This window comes from Borostomias antarcticus (genome assembly GCF_949987555.1).
Source record: "Borostomias antarcticus genome assembly, chromosome: 4".
Lineage (NCBI taxonomy): Eukaryota > Metazoa > Chordata > Actinopteri > Stomiiformes > Stomiidae > Borostomias > Borostomias antarcticus.
Window position 1 is genome coordinate 2,358,875 of NC_140237.1, and position 8,488 is coordinate 2,367,362.

Consider the following 8,488-nt stretch of genomic DNA (forward strand, 5'->3'; position numbering starts at 1 on the left):
GCGCTCAGCTATTCTCAGGCTCCGTCTATCAGTACGCACTGAGTCCGACAGCCATGGGGCAGGTGGAGTTGGGCGTGCAGGCCTGGAGGTGAGGGGACAGAGATTGTCCAGAGAAGAGGAAAGAGTAGAGAGGAGAAGATCAGTGGCAGTATCAGAGGGTAGGAGAGAGAAGGATTCAGGGGCGGGGAGGGCGGAGGTGACAGTAGAGGAAAGGTCAGTAGGGGAGAGCGAGCGGAGATGGCTACGGGCGGTAACCATGTGGGTAGGAGGAGGAGTTACAGGGGAAGAGAGGATGGAGAGGGAGTAGGACATGAAATAGTGGTCAGAGAGATGGAGGGGAGTGACAGAGAGGTTAGGGGTGGAACAGTGTCTAGTGAAGATGAGATCCAGCTGGTTGCCGGCTTTGTGAGTAGGAGGAGAAGAAGAGAGGTGAAGATCGAAGGAGGAGAGGAAGGAGAGGTTCCAATTTCTCACTCTGGATGTTGAAGTCCCCGAGAAGGATGAGTGCGGACCCATCATCTGGGAAGTGCGAAACTAGTGTATCGAGCTCCTCTAGGAATTCACCAAGAGGACCTGGTGGGCGATACACAACAGCAATGGTGAGCTTGATTGGATACATGACAGAGACAGCATGGAATTCAAAAGAGGGAGGGGAGAACTGTGGGATGGAGACGAGTGAGTATTTCCATGTTGGGGAAATGAGCAGGCCAGTACCACCACCTCGCCTCGCAGCTCTGGGAGTGTGGGAGAAAGAATACACATCTGACAGGGCTGCGGGAGTGGCAGTGTTCTCTGGTGTGATCCATGTCTCGGTGAGAGCAAGGAAGCTGAGGGAGAGCAAGGATGCATAGCCTGAGATAAACTCAGCTTTGGGCACCGCCGACTGGCAATTCCAAAGTCCCCCTGTCACCACTTGCTCTCTATGAGTTGAGACAGTCGGATAGATGAGGTTAGAGGGGTTACGGAGTCTGGGGGTGACCCAGTGTCTGCGTGACCCCCGGAGAGGGAACACAACAGGAATAGGATGCAAACACATAATGGTAACAAAACAGGTACTGAGGTAAATGTAGACGTACTACCTTCCTGACAGGCTTACTTGACAAAGTCGCTCTTGAATAAGTCGCCCGGTGCCTTTGGTCGCCCTAGCCTTCGGTCACGCGCCAGAGGGAGCTTGTCGCCTTCCCGCTGTCGCCGTCTAAGCCGTCAATGCTTAAGGCCTGTAACTGCTGATTGCTAATCGTCTGCCAGGAGAGTAGGACACTCCCTCAGCCCACTCAACAGGGCAATTAGTCTAGCTCAGGCCGAAACTAACTCTCACAATAACCTTGAATAACAAAGCAGTTTCACAACAACACTGATGACTTAGCACTAGCTATTAGAGAAAGAAAAATATACTTATGTTCCTAGTTCAGTCTTGTAGCTCCAAGTTCCTTCCAGGGGTTAAAGCAATCCCTACCAGCCCTACCAGCCCAGCCCTACCAGCCCTACCAGCCCAGCCCTACCAGCCCAGCCCAGCCCTACCAGCCCTACCAGCCCTACCAGCCCTACCAGCCCAGCCCAGCCCTACCAGCCCAGCCCTACCAGCCCAGGCCAGCCCTACCAGCCCTACCAGCCCAGCCCTACCAGCCCAGCCCTACCAGCCCTACCAGCCCAGCCCTACCAGCCCAGCCCTACCAGTCCAGCCCTACCAGCCCAGCCCTACCAGTCCAGCCCTACCAGCCAAGCCCTACCAGCCCAGCCCTACCAGCCCTACCAGCCCTACCAGCCCAGCCCTACCAGCCCTACCAGCCCAGCCCTACCAGCCCAGCCCTACCAGCCCTACCAGCCCAGCCCTACCAGCCCTACCAGCCCAGCCCTACCAGCCCAGCCCTACCAGTCCAGCCCTACCAGCCCAGCCCTACCAGTCCAGCCCTACCAGCCCAGCCCTACCAGCCCTACCAGCCCAGCCCTACCAGTCCAGCCCTACCAGCCCAGCCCTACCAGCCCAGCCCTACCAGCCCAGCCCTACCAGCCCTACCAGCCCAGCCCTACCAGCCCTACCAGCCCAGCCCTACCAGCCCTACCAGCCCAGCCCTACCAGCCCAGCCCTACCAGCCCAGCCCTACCAGCCCTACCAGCCCAGCCCTACCAGCCCTACCAGCCCTACCAGCCCAGCCCAGCCCTACCAGCCCTACCAGCCCTACCAGCCCTACCAGCCCAGCCCTACCAGCCCAGCCCTACCAGCCCAGCCCTACCAGCCCTACCAGCCCTACCCTACCAGCCCAGCCCTACCAGCCCAGCCCTACCAGCCCTACCAGCCCTACCAGCCCAGCCCTACCAGCCCAGCCCTACCAGCCCAGCCCTACCAGTCCAGCCCTACCAGCCCAGCCCTACCAGTCCAGCCCTACCAGCCCAGCCCTACCAGCCCTACCAGCCCAGCCCTACCAGTCCAGCCCTACCAGCCCAGCCCTACCAGCCCTACCAGCCCAGCCCTACCAGCTCAGCCCTACCAGTCCAGCCCTACCAGTCCAGCCCTACCAGTCCAGCCCAGCCCAGCCCAGCCCAGCCCAGCCCAGCCCAGTCCAGTCCAGTCCAGTCCACCACAGCTCGATCAGTGGTGTGTTCTCCTGCCGAAGCAGCAGATGTAACAACTGCTGGACTCACTGTTGAGGCAAGGACGGTTCAGAGCCTGGGGAGGTCCAGCACAGCGCTGGCTCTCCCGGTGCCCTCTCGTAGCTCCAGTTCGAGCAGCAGCGTTTTCTTCTGCCTACAGACTACAGGTTCAAGGCTTTTATGGCTCCGGTTTGAGTGGCGTCGTCGTCTTCTGCCTTTATGGCAGATGTGACGGCCGCTCAACTCGCTGGCTGAAAGGTTGAGACTTCCAGGGCTCTTTATTTGCCTACACGGCAGAAAGGACCCGTCTCGCCGGGGTACAGAAGAAGGTGACGCGTCCAGTGGGATTGTAGTAGTAGTCCCACCGGTTGCTCTACTGTCTCTGCTTCGAGTGACAGCGTCCGCCCCCTAGCTAGACGGCAGGTAGGACGGCCACTCGGATCACTGTTGAGCGCGGTGAGAGGTTAGATGGCACCGCGGCCTGGCTGGTCTCAGCTGGCTTTGCAAATGAGCTGGCAAGGCTCCGGTTTTCTGCTGTATGACGTCAGAGCTGTAATAGATGGATAGTGGTCCTATTCTGGCTCTACTCAGTCCACATGTTTTCTCTGCACAATGCATATTATGGTGTCCAACCAGGACCGTAGGACTGAAGCTAGAAGGCTGGTGAAGGCCTTTGCTTCTGGTCCTTGTTTCACCTTCACCGGGTTTGGCGGATGCTTTCCCGGCTTCGGCTGGATATGCAAATGAGCTGGCAAGGCTCGGCGCTTCCGCGAAGCATGTTCGACCACCGTCCGAAGTCAAAAGACCCAGGATCGTCGGAGATGGCGCCACTCACATCAGGAACGTCATGACGTGATGTCGACGCTGACTTCTGAACCTCCTTCTTCTTCATCAGACACGGGGAGGACCAGCATGGCGGCCTGCTGAGCTGGAACACCGGCATCCTCCTCCTCGTCGGAGCCGTCCTCCATGGAAGCGGTTCCCCGGCTTTCCCACACTGGCAGAGAAATGCGCCTGGTGTATCCTGGAAAGGCTCCAGCTGGGCGCAGGTCTGACAGTCGAGAGGAAGCTTCAAACCAGCCTGAGCGTGCTGCGGACCCATTCTGTACACATGAAGCAGCGGCGATGCCCCTCATGGTGGTTGAGGCTGACACAGTTACAGAACTTCTCTGGAAGACTAGGCAGAGTTAGCCGGGGTGCCCCGACGGACTCCACCGGCTCAGTGGTGAGCTTGCTAGGCAAGGCAAGGAAAGTTTTTTTTGTAAATCACATTTCAGCAACAAGGCAATTCAAAGTGCTTTCAAGACAAAGTGCAAGAAACACATACAAGGTCATAAAAAACGAAATGCAAAAAAAGGACATTTAAAACAAAATGCAGGAAAAATAAAATACAGGAATAAAAGTTACACTGCAGTGTATGAATGAATAATATTTTGATTCAATAAAAAGAAGCGGCAAAAAGAAAAGTCTTCAGTCTTGATTTTTTTTTTTTTTAAACAGAGTAGCAGCATACTTGCAGTTTTCTGGAAGTTTGTTCCAGATATGTGGAGCATAAAAACTGAACGCTGCTTCTCCATGTTTTGTGGGGACAGAAAGCAGACCTGTGCCAGATGACCTGAGAGGTCTGGATGGTTCATAACGTAGCAGCAGATCAGAAACATATTTTGGCCCTAAACCATTCAGTGCTTTATAAACAAACAGCAGTATTTTGAAGTCAATTATTTGACAGACAGGAATCCAGTGTAAAGACCTCAGAACTGAGACACCAATATTTCTGGCTTCATTTGTGGCTTTTAGCATTACTGATTGGAGTTGAGCACTGACTTCTCGTTATTTTCTTCTTCGTTCTTCTTTCGCTCCAAAGACAATTATTTTTGTTTAGTTGAAGAAAGTTCTGGCACATCCAATCGTTGATTTGTTCAATGCATGTACTCAGCGTTTGTATGAGATTATAGTCCCCTAGTGAGATAGTGATATACATTTGTGTGTTGTCTGCGTAGCTATAGTAACATATTTTGTTGTTTTCCATAATTTGAGCTAGTGGGAGCATGTCAATATTGAACAGAAGAGGCCCCAGAATGGAGCCTTGGGGAACTCCACAGGTCATTTTTGTCCGCTCAGATTTGTAATTGCCTATAGACACAAAGTAGTCCCTGTACTTCAAGTAGGATTCAAACCAGTCTAGCACTGTGCCAGAAATTCCCAACCAGTTTTCCAGTCGGCCTAGTAATATGTTGTGGTCAACTGTGTCGAATGCAGAGCTGAGATCCAGTAATACTAAGACTGAAATTCTGCCATTGTCTGTGTTTAAACGGATTGAAGACGTTAACAAGAGCAGTCTCGGTGCTGTGGTGTGGTCGAAATCCTGACTGGAAGACATCAAAACAATTATTTAGTGCCAGGAAATTGTTGGCACAACAACTGTTGAAAAACTGTGTTTTCAATGATTTTACTTAAAAAAGGAGATTTGATATGGGCCTATAATTGTTCATTTGTGAGGTGTCTAGATTATTCTTTTTTAAGAGTGGCTTGATGACTGCAGTTTTCAGGGTTTGTGGGAACACACCCAAAAGAAGAGATGTGTTCAAAATTTGTAGTAAATCAGAGGCCATGCAGTTAGATACATTTTTGAAAAAGCCTGTAGGCAGAATATCAAGGCAACAGGAGGAGGATTTCAGATATTGTATAATGTCCTCCAAGGTTTTATGGTTGATCGGATAAAATAGTATTGATTGGACACTGTGGACACTGGGACAACACATACCATGTACTTGATATGGAGGCACTGACTGCTTGTCTAATTTTTTTTTTTTAATTGTCAGAGAAGAATGAGGCATATTAATTGCAGGCCCTGGTGGATAGATGTTCAGAGACTACTGACACAGGAGGGTGTGTTAGCTTATCAACAGTGGCAAACAAAGCTTGTGCATTACTATTGTTTTTGGTGATGATGTCAGACAAGAAGGACTGCCGTGCATTTCTCAGATCCAAATTATAAATGCGAAGTCTCTCTTTATAGATGTCATAAAGAACATAGAGATATGTTTTTCACCACCTGCATTCAACTTTTTGACACTCTCTTTCTTCTGTTCTGACCAGCGGGTCAGAACAGAGCAATGGCATCAATCATATTTGTAATTTTAGAATTGAAATGATCTACAGTACAAGCTCATTGACTGAGACCCAAGAGAGGGCAGGTGAGGACGAGAAAGCCTGATATTTATTTCACTGGTGTTTTCAGTGATGTACCGTTTTGTGATGACCTCTGTTTGAACATTTGTGTGCATGGACTCAATGAAAACACAGGAATGATCAGAGAGCGCAACATCAGACACCTCAACCTTAGAAATATTCAGACCTTTGGTGATGATCAAGTCCAGAGTGTGCCCCTTGTTGTGTGTGGACTGGGGGGAGGGGGGGTCCAGGTCATAGTGATTCATTGAGGACTGAGGTGTTTTTTGTGTGTTGGCTGTAAGCCGACACACCTAGAAGAGGGAATCCTTTTTGTCGCTCACTTCTTCCCTTCCTCCGTCCCTGTTGGCGTTGAGGACCTGCAGTTCTATGTTGCTACCACAAGAGGCAGTGGTCCCAGAACATCAAAACAAAAAGACTCCACAGATTTCCCAGGGCAGCGGTGGCTGAGTGGATAGTGTGCTGCCTATCACCGCGAAGGTTGTGAGTTCAATCCTTTGTGTGGACATACCAAGGTACCATAACATATTTTGTCACTGGATGTTGTAGAAGTTATGTAACGAGTGTGGGTCATATTCGTTAATTATAGACCCTTTTACAGCCTAGTCAGCACAAGTATGCGCGTGCATTCTTGAAACAGTAGCAGAGGAAGACAGACGAAATCGCCATTATTAAGCGTACGGACTGGACTGAGGAAATCATCAAAAATGCCCGCGTTTGCGGTGCCCATTTTATATCAGGTAATTTATTTTGACTACCTGGTTTCACTGGTATGTCTGGTTGAAATGTAGCCCTTCTCAGTCCCGTTGTCGCATTCCGCTCGCTCATGCCAGACAAGTCCTTTGCTGGTCCATTCACTTTGCCGTCAAAATAAATCGGTGTCGGCCTAGTTAGGAGAGGCGCTCATATTTACAAGTGTCAGATAAACATGAAACTTCACTTACCTAAGCAAAAGTGTCTATTTTAACAAATGCTGGGTTGAAGCTTCAAAGCACCGCCACCACCACAGAAGAAGACTACCTCGGGAAAATAATTTAACTCGGACAGAACGCGTCTAAATAAGTTATTTATTGGTAGCGTCAAGGCTTCAAAACCCAGCATTTGTTAAAATAGACCCGTTTGCTTAGGTAAGTGAAGTTTCATGTTTATCTGACACTTGTATGAGCGCCTCTCCTAACTAGGCCGACACCGATTTATTTTGATGGCAAAATCTCCCTTCTGTTCTGTTGCAGCTTTGATGCTGGGATGCCTGGTGTGGTTGTGGCCAGAGAACACCGTGATGCAACACCAGTCAGGTGTCGGCTGCTGTGCAACGCTGATGTCCAGCCCCCCCAAAGATGGTCTTCAGGTGCAAGCCCCACCCGGACTGGACATGGCCAGACAGCAGTATCTGATCATGGATGGCTGTGACTGTGTCCATGATACAGGCAGTGCAATTACATAACATGTCAAGTAAACTGTACAGTAGTATACAGTAGTGCAGAGTGAGTTCTCTATTGTATAGACAAGGTGTTCAATTGCTCAAGTGTTGTCAGGTGTTGATTCAAGTGATATTGTACAGTAGTGCAGAGTCAGTTGTCTATTGTATAGACGAGGTGTTCAATTGCTCAAGTGTTGTCAGGTGTTGGTTCGAGTGTACAGTGGTGCAGAGTTGTTTATAGTACTCTGGTTGTACTATAATACATAGGCCCTCACTCTCATTATAACAATGGCACACATGCCACCCCCTGGACCAACAAGTGAACACGTGACACCTTGCACCTTGTCTATACAATAGACAACTGACTATGCACCACTGTACTCGAACACTCAAACCAACACCTGACAACACTTGAGCAATTGAACACCTTGTCTATACAATAGACAACTGACTCTGCACTACTGTGAGCCCATGAGCTTACTGGCTATCCCGCTTTCATTGTGCTGGATTAGCATTGGAACTGATGTGTCCAGGTGAAAAGACCCATCTTTATTTATCAGACATTACTGACCTGGCCTGGTTTTTGCAACAGCATATGATCAGCATCATTCATCCACCCAAAAGAATACAGAACCATCTATATATCTGCTGCAAAGCATGAAGAGTCCTTTGCTTTGAATACATATTACTCTTCAACAACTTACTTAAAAAGGAGTCACTTCAATGTCCATCATTGCACTAAAAGTAAGAGGGTGGTGAAACACTAGATTGCCTCTGAGGACAAATAGCAACCTATTCAGACATACTGTAACATAATTACCAATAACAATAGTATCATCTCAATACATTTATTATTTTCTATACACATACTGTAGTAGCTCCTTTCCAAAAGTTGACATGTTTTACAGATATACTCACAAACATTTTAAATAGACAAATAGAATAATGAATCACATTATTTTGCGATATTCAAAATTCACTGTGGTCCCATGTACCCTGCTATCAATAATAAGGCATTTAAATTACTTTTGGGGGGGGGACGTTATAAAAAACAAAACATTTAACAAAATTGACATGCATTCAACTCAACTCAGGGCAACTCCTTCAAGTCTTCAAACAAAACGTTCTTGTGCTACTGTACATAAACATTAGCTAACTCACTGCTAAACTTTTATGTTTAAGTTCTACATCAGTCACAGGGCTAGGCGTCTACCAGAATTCTCCTAATTCGACAGTTTCAGTAACAGTGATAAATTTAATATTCATAATGCTATTACAATCGCC